The sequence below is a fragment of the Chlorocebus sabaeus genome, chromosome 12 (genome assembly GCF_047675955.1).
Source record: "Chlorocebus sabaeus isolate Y175 chromosome 12, mChlSab1.0.hap1, whole genome shotgun sequence".
NCBI classification, from domain to species: Eukaryota; Metazoa; Chordata; class Mammalia; order Primates; family Cercopithecidae; genus Chlorocebus; species Chlorocebus sabaeus.
The window spans coordinates 85,654,133-85,672,280 of record NC_132915.1 but is presented as its reverse complement, the minus strand read 5'-3'; positions in this window follow the sequence as shown (position 1 = coordinate 85,672,280).

The following is an 18,148-nucleotide window of genomic DNA, read 5'->3' as shown; positions in this document are numbered from 1 at the left end:
CCCCAGGGATTGAAGGAAAGGCATTGACTTTGGAGCATATCAAAGAGTCTACACAAAACCAGGGAGACGTCCTCCTCAACCTGGGCACAGTTTTCCAAGGAAAGATGTTCTAATTTTGATGGGAGAAAGAGACTGGGAGAAGCTACTTCAGCCCGTTATAGAAAACAACTCTTGGTGTGTGTTCATGGAATTCGCTACATAATAAGGAAGCTGATTCTCCAGCTGTGAGTCAGAGTCTGGCTGATGTAAAAGGATGAAAGAAAAAGCCCCTAGAGGTTTACACACAGGCAAAATTTCCAGGATTGTGTCCCCATTAACAAAGGCTGGGACCAGGGAGTAAGGTTACCTGGGTTTCAAGATCAGCCCATTCATAGGCGTCATGCAAGCCTGAGCTGGTTAATTTTCACCTTTGGCTTCAGTGTTCTCTTTTGTAAAGTAGGGGTAATAATGTTATTTCCTTTGTAGGGTTAATATGAGGATGAGGAGACATAATGCATGGGAAAAAGCTTCGTAAATTCCAAAGCTATTACCAGTATAAGTTTGTTTCACTTCATACCACTCAACTAATATTTATATTGAAGATCCCTCTGCTTCTATTCCTGTTCTAGGTCTGGGGATTGAACCACAGTCGGATACCTAGTGGAGACAGAAAGTTAAAATCATGTTTGTTTGTAAATGTGAAAGTGTTGGTAGGTGTAAACAGTTTGATTCCTTAGAAGTGAGTTGGAACTCACCTAAGAAGATAGTTACTAATTGTATATCCAAAATTCCTTTCTACTGCAGTCTTTCTGTCTCAGAAGATGCTATTATATGATACTCATCCAATTGCTCAAAACAAAAGCACAGGAGTCTTTGTTTATTCTTTTTTATTTTTTATTTTTATTTTTTTTGAGACAGAGTCTTGCTTTGTTGCCCAGGCTGGAGTGCAGTGGCACGACCATGGCTCAATGCAGTCTCAAATTCCTGGGCCCAAGTGATCCTCCCACCTCAGTCTCCCAAGTAGCTAGGACCACAGGCATGCACCATTACCACACACAGCTAGCCCAGCTTATTTATTTATTTTTTAATTTAGATACAGGGGTCTCCCTATGTTGCTCAGGTTGGACTCAAACTCCTGTGCTCAAGCAATCTTACTGTCTCAGCTGCCCAAACTATTGGGACTATAGGTGTGAGCCACTGTACCCAGCCAATTTTTTTCTTTACTCCTTCCACATCCAGCCTATCAGAAAGTCCTGTATCCTCTGCCTGAAGAAAATATCTTGAAATCTCTCCTCCCCTGCTCATCTCTATTGTTATCATTCTGATGCAAGGCCTTCTGTCACTCTGCCTACATAAAAGTTACCAACTGCTTTCTCTGTCTCCAGTATTAACTTTTACCCTACAGCAAACAGGTCTTAAAGATACAATACCATTTCTTTGGGAAACTGAGGCAGGAGAATCACTTGAACCTGGGAGGTGGAGATGGCAGTGAACCGAGATCATACCACTGCACTCCAGCCTGGTGACGTAGCGAAACTGTGTCAAAAAAAAAAAAAAAAAAAAAAAGCCATACCATTTCTTGCTAACCTCTCTATCCACCTAGATTTCCAACTCTTTAGCATGGCCACTCATGCCTTATGTCATCTGGCCTCTGTCTTCTGGCTAATTTCTCTCACCAACAGTTTAGTCTACTGTAAGCACACTGGCATTCTTGCTGTACTTCAAGAGAATGTTACTGCTATCTTGGGGCATTTCACTGGCTGTTTCCTTTTCCTGCAAAGCTCTGATCCCGGATCATTTTGTCTCCTTCTCAGGTCTCAGCTCAAGTGTCTTGACCTCAGAGAAGCTTCTGTCACCACCCAATATAACGACTGCCAGCCTAGTCACTTTTTCACTATGCTGCTTTTTGTTTCCTGAGCATTTATCATTATTTGCAATGATCTTGTTCACTTGTTTACATCTTTGTTGTCCATGGTCACCTATCTCAGAAACTCTGTGGGAATTGGCATCTTTTTATCTATCTAGTTCAGTACTGTACCTGGCTGCCAATCTCACTATGATGTACAGAAAACCCCATCAGGTCCACAATCCACAGCTTCAGAGTGGATCCAAAGGTCCCTTTTATTTTTAGAAAAGCATTTTATAGTACCTTTTAGGGATAAATCTAAAAATCTAACCCACCTAAATCCACCCTAGTTATGCAGGAAGATCTAAAGTGAATGACAGGATCTAAGTAAGTAAATTCTGCAGATTTAGATAAGTTTTGTGTTCAGTGATATCAATTGGGTGTTTTGTGTTTTTAAAAAAACAAATCATGCTTCAGAAAATTTGCTTCACTGGAAAACAGTGTTTTTCCTAAATATGGATTTTTACTTACCCAGGGCTATAACTCATGGGGTGTTCTTGTGGAAGTATCAGCAGTTGCATACAAGAGGAGAGTAGATGGAAAGGAATTGTCAGCAGGGGTATGTTGATTGGATATATTCATCATCCCACTCTGGTGAAAAACTTGTTAAAAAAAAGAAAAAATAAAGGAATGAACAGAACACAGCATTAGAAAGAACACAGACTAAATACCCTTACTTGGTATTATTTACCAAAGTACAGACATGTACCAAACAAGGAAGATTGTCTACTCTGGATCAAGGGGCCATAATAAGTGTAAGTAGGTAAGTGGGGGAGGTGAGTAGGGGTGGGATGGCACTGGGAACTGACACCTGCTTTTAAAGGAAGACTGAGAGCTAGTCAGGTATGAGTAGGTAAGGAACCATGGCATTGCATTTGACCTGTGGATTCTGAATGAAGCCACTTCTAGTGGCAATTATAAGTTACTCTCTGAGTTGTGTATCAATTTCGATATCCCCAGCTTCTTAGGAGTGTCCCCTCACCCTTGGTCAAGTCAGGAGGTCGGAATGATCCTAGCCCACTGAGGACCCTGTGCCCACTGGACTGGCAATCTGTTGAGGACCAATGGCAACCAATAAAGTTAGATGATATCACAACCAAGAGGTAGATGGCAGGAAATAAATAAAGAAATGGCTCTGCCTACATGTGATAAAGTGGAACTTGGAAAATCTACAGGATCAAGAGATATAGGTGGTGTGGAGCACCATCTTTTGGCAATTAGGCTGGTTGAAGCTGATACTAATTTTGCTATAAAAGGAAATGTGGCTTATTTTAGAGTACTGAGCTGCTTGTCTAGAGGAAAACAGCTCACACAGAGATGAGGAAGACATAGCTCACAGGATACCTACAGTTGGATAAGCTATTTCAGTGCCTTTCAGGACTCACATGATCCTTTTGATGCCCCTCAATGAGCTATGCACAAGTGTTCATTTTTCAATTCCCATTTTGGAAAATAGCTGAGCCCTTTACAAAGCCTAGCAAGAACTCCACATGGGAGGAAACATAGAAAAGGGCTTCTGCAAACTTATCCCGAAGAAACAAATTCTTCAGTCTGGAAGGGAAGATCAAGTCAATCACACATTCTGGAAGAGGTAAGTTACCCAACATATCCTTAAGTTTATGTTGCACACAAGCCTGGTTCCACAGGCATGAGATCAGTGCAGCCACACAGGACCCACACTCAGAAAGGAACCATACTTTGGGCTTAAAGCTCCACGGTCACTTTCTTGAAATCCTTAATTTTTTGTTTGAACTTGTATTGTGGAAGTGAAATCTGATAGGACAATGGAGCATATTTCAGGACTTGGAGTCTTAGTCTTATGGACCCTATAGCCTGCTGCCTTCCCACCTCCCCTAGATAGGTTTTCAGCCACCTGCTCCAGGTCCCTGGTACTTGGTACCTGGGATTCCAGCCAGCCATCCCCTCCAAGCCCCTGCTCTGTGATTGTTGCTGCCCTCCCGCCAGGATTGTGAAGACCCTGGTAGTGTCATCAGGGGTGAGAAGCCTATGTTAGCTGTCATCATTCATCTCCAGTTGGGGTCTGCACATGGTACAGGGTGGCCAGGTCAGGATCAGATGTGCATGCCCTGTGGTGTCTCCAGGGGTGTACAGCAGCAACCAACATTCCCTGCCACAGGTCAGTCCCAGTATTAAGACTGCAATTCTATAGTGGTTTCCTGTCCCAGTGGGTTGGAGCAATGAACTCTGAAAAGAAAAGACTGAATTCTGTGCTCCTAGGTAGGGCATTCCACTCCAGTGTGGAGGTTGATGGGAAAGGGAACCAGGCAGCCAGATGCACACAGCAGATTATGGAACAGACCTTGGTTACCTGGTAGGGTCTGCTCACATGCAATGAGTATCTCTCCCTGTTAGAGAGAAGGTGACGTTGAATAGTGTTAAATACAGCTTATAGGAGGTCATAGGTTTGGACTGAGCTCCTGCACTAGGCCAAACAGACAGAACCAAAGTGGTGTTACTTATGTGGAAGTTCCACACCACCAAGACAAAACTAAGTTGTTTATCTGACTTTTCAAGAAATCAGAAGAGACAGAAATAATAGCTAAATCCCCAAACAGGTCAGTTTTAGCCTCATGATAAGAAAGTCACCTGTGCTTTAACTTTTATAAGGAAAATAACTTTGAAACAACCAACCCACTTTTTATTCTGTTTCTGCTTTCCTCAGCAATTTTCTGTCTATTAAGTGAATTTCCTCTGCTTAACTCATCAGAACACTCATACTATTTGATAAAATGAGGTGCTGTCCAATTCTGGAATCACAAAAGACAGCCAATTAAGGTCTTTAAATTTATTGTAATTTTGTCTCTTGACAATAGCAAACACAGAACAATATGACAACTTGGGAGGAGACTGGTGAAGAAGGAAAATATTATATTTTAATATAGTTTGTGGCGGCACTTTTCTTATTTGTTAAACAAGGAGCCTCACAAATTGTATAGCCAGCCTTGGTTGCATGCATAGTTTTGTGGCTCTTCAGATAATCCTTGTGTTCCTGCCTACAGCCTTTATACGGCCAAGAAGGCAAGCCTGGACATTTCTCAAAGACAGTGCCAGGTCTTAGAACATTGAAAAGCTGAGAAATCTGGTGATAGAGGCAAGAGAGAAGGATAGGAGCAAAATAGGCATTAGTTGAAAGTCTGAGAAGATAAGCGCTGTCTCCAAAGTTTCAGTTTAGCCAGGTCACTGCACTTTCTAGAAATAGGTGGGACGAGCTCCTAAGCAAAATCTATCCCTAAAAAACCAATCTGCAGAACTATGTGAAGTCAACAGCATGGCTAGAGGGTATGTTTCCTACTGGATTCTTAGGGGACTTTTAGGTGTTTTTTTCACCCAAATATGCCCAAGACAAACTTAAATGTTACACTTGTGAAACTCCAATACGTCAGAGAGGAGAAAGCAAAAGAAACATCTTAGAGTTCACCCCATACAATTTACAGATGGGGAGTAGGAGATCTATACCACTGCCAAGGGGGGCAGAAGAAATGCTCAAATGTATCAGAATAACTTGGTTAGTGACAGAATTTGGGAAATAACTTCTGAGACCCAATCCAGGGAAGTTTCCACTAAATCTGAGCCTGCTTGCTTGCTTGCTTTCTTTCTTTCTTTCTTTCTTTCTTTCTTTCTTTCTTTCTTTCTTTCTTTCTTTCTTTCTTCCTTTCTTCCTTTCTTTCTTTCTTTTTCTTTCTTTCTTTCTCCCTTCCTTCCTTCCTTTCTTTCTTTTTCTTTTTTCTTTCTTTTTCCTTCCTTCTTTCTTTCTTTTTTCTTTTCTTTCTTTCTCTCTCTCTTTCTTTCTCTCTTTCTTTGTCTCTCTTTCTTTCTCTCTCTCTCTTTCTTTCTTTCATTGACTTTCATTTTTACAAATATTAAATGTGAAAAGGCCAGAATTTGCCTTAAAATATGATACCGTGTGTGGAGTGTCTACTACATGACAGGCCTTGAACATTCACAGTTTAACATACAACAGTCTTGTAAATATATTATCATGGCCCCATTTACAAGAGAGGATGTGAAGGCACAGAGAGTACAAATTGTGTAATCTGTATATGAGCTGAGATTTAAATCCAGGTTAGTATAACTCTAAGCCTGTTATAATGGGTTTAGTGAAGCCCAAAATTCAAATCCACCTGAAACTTGTAAATGTGACCTTATTTGAAAAGAGGGTCTTTGCAGCTCTTGATCTGAGGTCATCCTGGATTACCTGGATGGGTCCTGAATCCAGTGAAAAGTGTCCTGACAGGATACAAAAGAAAAGATATGGGATATGGTTTGCCTGTGTCTTCGCTGAAATCTCACTTGAGTTGTAGTTCCCATAAACCCTACATGTCGAAGGAAGGGACCTCATGGGAGATAATTGAATCATGGGGACGGTTACCCCCATGCTGCTGTTCTTGTGATAGTGAGTGAGTTCTCATGAGGTCTGATGGTTTTACAAGTGGTTTTTTCCCCTTTAGTTTTGCACTTCTCTTTCCTGCAATCCAGTGAAGAAGGGTGTGTTTGCTCCCCCTTCCACCATGATTGTAATACTTCCTGAGGCCTCCTCAGCCAGACAGAATTGTAAGTCAATCAAATCTCCTTCCTTTATAAATTAACCCGTCTTGGGTAGTTCTTTATATCAGCATGAGAATGGACTAATACAGACACATAGAGAAGATGATGTAAAGATAGAGGCAAAAACTGGAATGATGTGTCTGTAAGTCAAAGAATGCCAAGGATTTCTGGCAGCTCTTAAAAGCCAGGAGAGAAGCATGAAACAGATTCTACCTCAAAGCCTCCAGAAAGATTCCACTCTGCTGACACCTTGATTTTAGACTTCTGCCCACCGACCTATGAGAGAATAAATTTCTGTTGGCTTATGCCACCAAGTTTGTGATAATTTGTTATGACATCCCTAATAAACAAATACCTTTCTTTTGCACATCTTATGGCTTCTTACATATACTTTTCTTTGTTTTGTTTCCCTTTCAGTCTCAAGACTTGTCCCAACAGGAAGATTTTATAGATAATGGATAAAAAGGAATTAAAAGAAAACATCCCATATCTGATTGCTATTTTCAAAGCCATTTCTGGATCAGTTGATTTCGTTATACAAGCAAGAATTCTTAAAATGAATTTCCTTGGAAAAATGAGAGGAAGCACCCCTAATAAATTACAAGCCATTGCTCCAGTTGCTTTTTGTTAAGAAAAAAAAGAACAGACCACTGGAATGATTCATAAATCATGTGATTTTAATACTGATGATACCATACAGACCTTTGTTGTTTACCAGGACTTTTATTTCACATGCACGATCTCATATCATTCCCAAGTCAAGCCTATATTTTTTTGTGTTATTTTATTCATGAAGATACAATGGATCAGTGAGTTACCTGCTCAGGGTACCATGATTAGTATGTGTCAGAATAGGGACTTAAGCTCAGCTCACTTGCTCAAATGCTTGTAACATTATGAAAGAAAGGCACAATCTCCTTGTATTATTGATGGAGAAGTGACTTACTTGCTGAACCTTTTGTAGGAGTAGAAGAGAGGCCACAAGACAATTGGAAGGATTACACTCCAGACTTTTGCTTTTCTTATCTGGTCTGGTTCAAAGCATTTTCTGAATAAAGAAACATTTTATTGTGTGAGGCATTTTGGAATTCAAAATTGGGATTTAAGCCATAAAACTACCAGATGTTTTGGAGCTAAATCTCTAAACATGCTAGAGAATGTACTGTGATGCCTGCCACTTGAACACACTTGAGACACAGACTTGGAGGAGGAGCCTCATTTTTCTAGTTTCTACCAGTGGTCATATTCAGGATAGTGCTAAAATGGGAGTAGGGGGAACACTTTAAAGCTTATGGCATTTGTGCATTTTTTCCTGCCTTTATAATTTGACACTATCCCTGAAACATAGAAGATATTGTCTTCATTTTACAGGTGAGGAAACTGAGGCTTAGAGGAATCTAATGACTTACCCAAGGTAACACAGCAAGAAAAGCTTCGTGGCTGGGGTTCTGATTCTGGATTTACACACTCCTCATTCCACCATACTTTATAATGAAATCACACTGTAGAGGTAAATTTAATTCCTGTTAATGGACCAGAAATTGTACGAAGTGTCATCTGCAGGGTAGGATGCTGAGGACAGAAATCATTAATGGCTCCAAGTAGCTCACAGTCAAGTAGGAGAAAAGGGGAAAAATGCCTCAGCACAGTATCTACATTACAACTACCATTCTGAAGTCAGTTGTCCCTCCTTATGTGTAGGGAATTGGTTAAACAACCTTGAGAGTATACCAAAATCCAAGTATGCTCAAGTCTGTGTTATAAAATGGTGTACTATTTGCATATAATGTATTCACTTCTTCTGTATACTTTAAATCATTTCTTGACTATTTATAATACTTAATACATTGTAAATGCTTTGTAAATAGATGTTTAACTCTATTGTTTAGAGAATAAAGACCAATAATGAGTCTGTATATGTTCAGTAGAGATGCAATTATTTTTTACTATTTTCAACCTATAATTGAATCTATGGATATGGAACCCATGGATACAGACAGCCAACTTTCCTTACAATTTTGATAGTTTATACCTGACCCTTTACCATCAGCTCTATGTAGTTAGGCATGTATTCTGTACTATCTAGCATGCCAACTAGAAACAACAAGGTTCTGACTATTAGTAATTAATACAATACAGAAATGTACTAGCTGTTTTATTTGGAATGCTGATAATTGACTATTCCAGGGCTGGTTCTGTGGCTCAATGATGCCATCAAGGACCTAGGTTTTTATCTATGTGCTTTTTATCTCATGGTTATAGAACAGCTGCTCCAGCACCAGACCTCACATACTAGTGTCCTAAAGCAAGGCAAAAAGAGTTCTGTAAAATGGTTCTCTTTTTATCACAGACTTACTTTGAGCCAAGCATTGTACTTCTCTTATTTAATTTTCATTGAAACAAAACAACTTTGAGAATATCATATTTTCTACACCTTACAGGTAAGGCAACTAGAGGCGTCATTCAATTTGTCCCAGGTATAAGCTCAGAATTCAAACTCAGGTCCAAAATGTTCTGAAGGATAGGGCTTTAACCATCAAGATGCTATAAAACTTGATTTGCTAAACATGATAATCCCATTAAGGTAAAATTCATACATTAATCATATATTTGTAGGCTTATCATATAGTTGTTCAAACAGTTATTAAAATTTATTTCCCTCCTTCATTTTACAGACAAGGACACTGTAGCACAGAAGAAAATCTTTGAAAGTCATACTACTGTTTAGTGGAGAGCCAGGTCCCAGATCTCAACTCACGTCTCCTGCTCGGCCTTTCTCCTTTTACCACCTTGGTTTCATTCTATTTATGCCTAGGATGGGATGGGCCTAAGATGAGTATATGCTTTATATGTTTCAGTGAGAAGGTGGGGAAAGGGAAGCAGAGAGGGGTATACTTTGCTGCCATATCTCAGGCAAGGCTCGAATACCAAGAATTTACCTCCCTTTCCCATGAGAAACTGTCAGGAAAGAAACCACTTCAAGATGCTGCTATCTTCCTATGCAGGGGGTGGGGGTGGGAGGGAAGGAAAAAGAGTGAAAGAAAAGAAAGTAAAAGAGAGCCTAGAATGTCTTTCCATCTACATTACCAGAAAAACCACTCTTAACCATTGCTTACCTGCTTACATCAGATGAGAGACTTTTTTAAATCATTTTTTCTTTTTCTTTTTTTTTCATACCTTCACTTCCTGAGGTTTAAGACAGTGCTGGTGAACATAAGCAAACGATGTGGAACAGTGTACTTAGGTTTGCCCGGGCTGAGAGAATCATTCCTCTAATGTTCTTTCTATTCTTTTCTCATTTTTTTTTTCTCATTCTTGGCTATGCTATTGTCACTTTCTCTGCACTGAAATCTTTCCAAGGCTCATGATTCCTTAAGTCTTATGTATGGTCCATAGAAAACAGACTCATGATTCCTTGTTTTGATAGCAATTTTCAATTAGCTTAGACCCTGGTGATCCTCTCCAAGGTCCTGTGATTTTTGTTGCCTCATTGAATGTAACTGATGAATTTGGGTGGAGGATGGAGTAGAACCTAATAAAGAATTGTACCTCCATAATGGAAAACAAAAGCCAATAATATTTTTACATATATTCTGAAAAATTGAAACTATAGAGAGAATGTAGCATGCATATTGAGGTCTTAAATCAGCCTAATTTGCCAGACAAATTAGGTAATTAACAAAGGTCTTCTTAAAGGGTCATTAGCAAAGTAAGATTTGAACATGCGACAATTACAATACATGTTTTTCTCATAAAACAGCCAACATGATGACTAGTAATTAACCTCAGAACTGACAGAGCATTATTCCTTCTGTTTCTTTCCTAAGCAAAATTGTGCCAAAATGTCAAGGAAATCCCAAGGGATCTGTTAATTTTCTCAGTGCAGATTAATTTTATGTGTTTATTATTTATACCATACATCTGACCAAACAAAATCTATCTGGCGTCTCAATGGTAATAATGTCAGTATCTTGAAATCTTATTTCTCACAATCTATAGTAAAATGATTTCAAGTCATATCTCCTACTTACAGAGACAATATGTCTAGTTTCCTTTTCATAGAACAGGAGCTCTAGATAATATACTGTGTTTATTAAATGAAAAGTAACTAGCATTTTTTGAGCACATATAAAGTGCTAGGTATGAAACTAGACTACTTTTTCAGTTCATTTAATTCTTCTAACAACCTTATAAGGTAGGTTTTATTAATCCCATTTCATGGGCAAGAACCCTGAGGATTAGAGGAAAGTAAAATTATTGGAATAGGATCCATCTGGTTTGTAATCCTGTGCTTTCTTTTACACCACAGTGCATATGCACACACACTTACAAACATGTACTCTAAGCCCATTTATACTTTGCACTGAAATTCTTCGAATATGACTGCAAGGTAGAGCATGAAAAATGATCCATTTAGGTTGAGTCCTTCTAGAGTCACGCATTCAGAAGTCAACAAATGCAAGGCATACCATTGTCATTTGTGATACTTTCCAAATATCTAAGTGTATCTGTGAGAGATATAGCCTGTGCTAGCTTGATGACACTCATTGCGTAGGCTAGCCATGAACCTTTCCGAAGAATGTGGAGAAGGAATGGCAAACAAAATGTGGCTGCATCCTCTCCATCTTCTTAGGTTGCCTGGATGTTTCTTCCTCCAGGAATCGTTCCGACTGCCAACTGAGTGTTTCTTTTTCCCTGAATTCCCTTTTTTAGAGCAATGTTGCTACCACACTCATATACACACGGATTATCTGGAACATATGTCAAAATGCAGTAGGTCTAAGGTGGTGTCTGAGACCCTGCATTAACAAGCTTCCAGGCAATACAGGTGCTGCTAGTCCATAAGGTACTCCTTGAATATAGCAAGAGTTTCGAGCACTCTCTACTTCTTGACTTATCTGATTTTTTTTTTTTTTTAATTTATAGGCTTTACTTCTCTGACTGAATTATTGTCATTTTCTTGGTAATCTGATTGCAGTTTTAAAAATTCATGTTCAAGAACCTCCCTGAACAATCTAAATGGACATTCAGTGACACTATCACATACACTTGTTTTAATTATCAGACTGGGATTTATCCTCTCTCTCCACACCCCTATCCCTGCCCATACACATTATAGAGTAAGAGCGTAATTTTTTTTCAGCTGAAACCCACACATTAAATGATTACGTGATACATAGTAGACAAACTCTTTTTTTCTTACTACCAATTTCATTTTCTTTGTAGTTAATGAAGATTCTACCATAAACATGGTATGGTAACTGTAATAGTTTTCTGTGTTCTTTAAAGTTCATTATTTTTGTAGTTTATAGGAGAGCAGTTAGGCTGAATTGAGGGCTACTAACCAAAAATGCTATATTAAACGAAAAGTTTTGTGTATGGATATGAGTGTCTGTGTAAGTATAAAATATGTATAGTATAAAACATAAATATATATATATGTATTTCCACTTGTATTCCTAGCCTATCTGTGCTGTTTTTTGAGATTCTTGATTAAAATTAAGTGAAGCACAATCTTTTTCCTGAGAAGAAAAATCCAGTATTGATTTTTCTTTATTGACCAATCATACATTGCAGCATAAATATTTATGATGGCTGCACATAATAAAAAAAATAAGTTAAATACCACAGAGGAAAATGAAATGTAAATGGGAAAAGATTCCTCGTGGGTAATACATCACTTTATAATCTTATGTTACTCTAAGAAGCACCTAACAGCTTTCTAGAATCAATGCTCAGATTACAAGACCTTCATCATCACAAACAGACATTTGCAATTTGGTCTCCTGTCCTCTTGGGGCTTACCCGTGTCAGGTTTATTTGGCGATTTAGCAAGTGAAATACAATATATATGCAAAGCCCTTCTAAAGTGGCCAGGTGTTTAAATTGAACTCTTCTAATATTTTAGAGCATTTTTGTAGACTTCCTAAATGTCAGAGTTGAAAGGAGCCATAGAGATCATTATTCCATGGTTCTTACTTTATGGTGAAGGGAAGGAAAGTACAGAGAGGAAAAGTGCTGCTCTGAGATCACACACAGCACGCTGTTAGTTGAGCCAGAATTGTATGTGGCTCCAAGTCTTTCAGTACAATGTCTCTCCTGAGCAAGTCTGTAATTTTGCAGAGCTGAGAGTGATGTGGAAAGGGCAGCAGGGATGCAGTATGAGTAGGGTGTGGATAGCTCAGATTATAAAAGATGAATTTTCCTTAAATACTTAGCCAGGCAGGTTTAAAATTCCAAAGACACAGTAAAACAGTAAACAGAAGCTCTATTTTTTTCTGGAGTTGTTAATGACTTGGTTGGAATATACAGAGATAGCCATTTGGTTGGACATCAGTTTCTGTCTTATTGATCTCAGAAGGCTGGTGAATGATACTGAACGGTTTTGAGTGTCAGTCTCTAAAAGTCTTTAAGTGGTAGTCACAAAGATCTTTAAGAAAAAGTGGGTCCTCACTGCCACCGTCTTTTCCATTACTTAGTCTTGTGAGGCCAGTAACTTCCATTTTTATAGACTCAGGCCCTTTTTGGTAATTCAAGAAGATGGAAGACGGGATACCTCAGTGAATATTATCTACAGGAGTTAGAGATTCTAAATGTACAATGCACACGTGTTTGAATGTGAGCAATATTAGTAAATTAAAATTTATGTCATACAGTTAAAAATACACTATGCATTTATCTTCTACATACTATTTACGGGAAAGAGAAAGAGAACATAGGACTTCTGGCTTTTTTATTATCTTTCAGTCTCCTCCCAATTATTATAGCAGGAAATACATAACGCCTCCCTTCTTTGTCATCAGCCTCCTTAAACATGCTTACTGAACAAGATTCTCAAATGGCAAATGGTTATGAAAATACACTTCAGTGAGATAACTTCAGGGATCAGACATATATCTAAACTGGGTAGAGATTATAAATCCTGTATTCAAAACTGTTATGTTTGTCCTCAAAAAGAAGTGCTTTTTGGGTGAAATATGTGTGTGTCTGTGTGTGTGTGTGTAAATATATATATATATATATACCTGCATGTATATATTTTTAAAGAAAAGAGCAGAAGAAAGTAATAGCTGCTATCTTGCATCAAAAATGCAAATATTCATGGTAACTTGAGTATTCATACCAGGTCAGCAATCCAATGCAGTTTGAGAGTTAAAAGAACTCCCTCAATAGCTCTAAAACCAGAGTCCGGATGACGAGAAGGATACCTGATGTTTGAATTGCCTTTGCAACTACATTTTTTAGGGCGTTCAAATTGCTGCTCGCTAACATTTACAGTTCTCTGCAGCCATAATATACCTCCATGGGATTTGAAAGGAGATCAAAGAAGCAGGAAAGATATTTCTATTCCCAAATTCTTACTAGGAAAAGATCGGTACATGTCAAATAGCTTTTAATGTCCACAAACCCAGTTCTGTATACACACAAGGTCATTTCCATTAGTAAAACCTACACTTTCTCACCGAAAATCTGTTCAACTCCAAAGAGGAAAGAAACTCTGCTGTGAATGTTAATAGTTATAGATGTTAGCCTTCAAAGGAACTTTCTCAACATTTTAAGTCCCTTTCCCATTGGTTACAGAATATAAACATGCCTTTTATTAAGAGAACTTGCTCTATATAAATTCCTACTTTTGCTTAAAAATTTGAAGTAGGTGCAGGAAAAGTAGAATATTTTAAAGAAAGGATTTTCACTTTGTAAACAAGCCTTGACAAATTTCAGAAAAGCATACCGTATGCATAGCATATCTCTTCTCTAATATCCACATTGCACATATATTAAAATTCAACAGAAGCAAAAGTAAACAAATTAAAATGATTTTGTCTACAGAGGAGGGAGGAGACAAATAGAGGGTACAAATAAAATCTAGATTTCTCTGAATGTATCTCATTTTGTAAATTTTACTTGGGAGACATGGTAAATATATTACATCATTCTAAAAAATAAATCAAAAGAAACCTGGAAATATATAAAAATCAAAAGCAAAACATAATAAATGGATGTGTGTATTCAGTTGGTGACAAAGACACACACGGACAATTTATTTTAGTTGACTATAAAGCACAATAAAGTGTAAATATATACCAAGAACAAAATAAAATGCAAAAAACTTCTTAACTTGCTTTCAGCAGTCATATTGATAGTAGAAACATTGGCTTTTATTCTAATATTATTAGCTATTTTATTTGGATAAAACATATAAGTGCTTGGGAACCAAAATTTTTCATCAGATAATTTAAAATCAAGATATTAAGCAAACTCCAAATTACCTGATTTTAAATTAGAAATAGTACAACCTTGTGAAATATTTTATCTTAAAAATATACATATTTCCTAGTTCTGTCCAAAGAAAAGCATTAGAAACAACATTTGACCAGTACTAACCAGTAGCAAGAAGTCCCTCTAAGTTCCAGGAGACTGCTTCAAGATGTCAGTTCCCACTAACGAGAACAAAGACACCTTGAAGAAATGATGAATTACTTCCGGATCTGGTGTCAGAAACTTATGAGATGAGCCTGAGATATTGTATCATACCTAGAAAGCAACTCTATTAAGAAATGAGAATATGTCAAAAGGACTTAGGAGTTCCCCAAAAATATTCTCAGGAGTTGGCCAAAAAGTGGGAGAGTTTGGGCCACAAAAAAAGACTAATTGAAATAGATTAAAACATATACAATTTTTTATAATCCATGAGTTCATAAGGATACCTTTAAACAAAAATCACAAACTCACATTTTTCACCTTTGTATGAGCCAATATATTCTGAAAACTTCTAAACAAGAAGTAAAAATGCAATTATTAATTCATCTTCTCCATAAGAACTGTATCTTATGTATCCAAATACTTATGGAAGAAAAATATTTCTTTATAGAACAATTGCCGCTATTAAACCTAGGGGTAATAATAGAATCTCAACATTTTGGCATCTCTCATGAAATAATAATAAATCTAGACAATGAACATTCATGGATTTTAAAACCTTAGGTGAAATGCCAATGAGGAACTTTCAAAAGTTTAATCATCATTTAGCTCCTACTTGTAAGTGAGAATATGCAGTATTTGGTGGAGAGTTCTGTATATTAGCTAACTGATAAGAGCACATGGACACATAGAGGGGAACAACACACACTGGGGCGTATCAGAAGGTCAAAGGCAAGAGGAGGGAGAGGATCAGAAAAAATAACTGATGAGTACTAGGATTAATATCCGGATGATGAAATAATCTGTAGAGCAAATCCCCATAACACAAGTTTACCTGTGTAACAAACCTGCACAGGTACCTCTGAACTTAAAGTTAAAAGTCTGACATTGTGGAAAGATTAAAAAAAAAGAGTAAGATAAATTAGTGAACACTAAGTTTGGAAACTTAAACAAGAAGCAAGAGACAAAAATTAATAATTCATAATAAATCTGATAAGGTCTAAAAATTGTTCAATCACATGGAAAACACTTGAATCAACTAATTAATCTTAACATCAGAAGAATAGACACCATCATCAAACATGAATTATCTTCTGATATGATGGAATAGGAACCGATATGCTGCCTCCTATAAAGTATTCGAACCTTACCAGTTCACAGAAAATACAAGACTGAAGTAAGATATTAAATAAAGATGCCATATAAAAATTCAGAATGAGAAAAATTCTGCAAGACAAAATATCAAGTTTCTACAACACACAAATTACATACAACCTCAGGTGCACAAGCACATACTCACAAAGAGGGATAAGAAAACTGTACATTAAAATACATTGCAGACACATATCATTCAGATTAATTGTTTTAGATCTTGTTTGTATCCTGCCTTAACACACGTGAAAATTATATATTTTAGACAATCAGGGAAATCTGAATACTGGGCACATATTTAACAACATTAAGGGATTTTTTTGGTATGATCTTTGTATTGTGGCTTTATTTTTCTGAAATATTCTTAATTTTAGATCTGTATATTGAAATATGTATGTTTGAATGACCAAGTGGTGTCTGCATTGGCTTCAAACTAATCCAGTCGTGTCTTGGGTAGAAGGGAGACAGGGGCAAGGAGACGGGGTGAATGAAACAAGATTAACAACATATTAAAACTAGTTAAAGTTAAGTAGTTATTATACTAATTTCTCTCTGTGTGTATATGTTTGAATATTTCAATGATAAAAAGTTTTTAAAATGGTAAAATAGTGTTTAACACATATTTCTTATAATGATAAACCACACTAAAGAATTAGTACATTTTTAGAGCAAGTAATAGAAACCCAAATTAAACTAGGTTAAGCAAAAGGGGGAAAAAAAGGAAATGTATTTGATGTATTTGTTTAAATTACTGAAAGTTCCAGCGATGGAGTTGGCTCAGAAACTGAAGATTCAAATGTCAACTTGTTCCATTTCTTTTTCCTTTTAGCCCATCCCTGTCTCTTTGTATCCCCATCTTTCCTGTTTCCCTCATCCTCTCTCTCCTCTTGTTTCCACTTTTCTTTGTAACTCATTTCTCCTTACTGCAGCCAGCATTACTCTATGAGAAGAGGGAGAGAAATCCAATAATATACAATCCCAGTTTAGTATCCCTGGAAAAGACAGCCACTCTCTCAGTGAAGGTCTTACTGGTTTCAAGAACAGAGTTGAACTGAGTTATTATAAACCCCAGTCATGGCTCAATGACCTCTAGTCCGCTTAAGGATCCTCTCTGGTTTACTTTATTCTAATTTTTGGCTCTTTCATCCCTAATTCTTATTATCATTTATTTTCCCTGACCCTTACAGAAAATATTGCCTCATTTTTTGGTTATAATATACTTTTCTATATAAGTACCTTTGTAAAATACATATTATGGTTTTGCATGCATATATACTTGCGATAAATAGCTCATCTGAAACTAATCTTTTGTGCCTTTAAAATATTGTTTTAAAAATAATTTTATTCGAGTGTATTTACATGCAGAAGATGCACAGTTCTTAAGCGTACAGTTAAATGAGTTTGACAAATGTCTATTCCCATGTAATGGACACCTTAGTCAAAACATAGAACATTTCCATCACCCTGGAAAATGTCCTTCTCTCCCTTTACAGTAAATCCCAAACTAGATGCAACTACTGTTATGATTTCTATGATTTCTATTACCACAGATTAGTTTGCATGTTTAACTTCATAAACATGGAATCATATGGTCCGTACTCCTTGATGTCTGGCATCTTTTATTCCACTTAATGTTTGTGAGATTAATCCAAGTGTTTACCTATATCAGTAATTTTTAAATCATTATTTTGTCACTTATCAATATTCTACAGTAAAAGTATAACACTATGTTTTAAGAAAGGTATGTGTGCATCTAATTCCTTTCTTCTGACTACTTCATAGTATTGTGCAATATGCACCCTGTATATTTTCATCATCCGATCCCCTGGTCACAGACACTTAGGTTGTCTCTCAACCCCTACCAGCAGAAAATAGTGCTGCGGTAAACATCTTTGAATCCATTCCCTTTGGGATCTGTGTGAGAATTGTTTGGAGCCAATAAACATTCTCATTTCATTTTAAAAAGTTGCTGTCTAGAATGCTCACATCAGTTTTCACTCTTCTTAGAAGCACTTCCAGGCATTGTTTACCCATATAATGGCCATGCATAACAATACAATAAGTTTAAAAATACTAACGAGTTTTCAATATTTAGAGCAGCACTGTACAATAGAAATTTCTGGG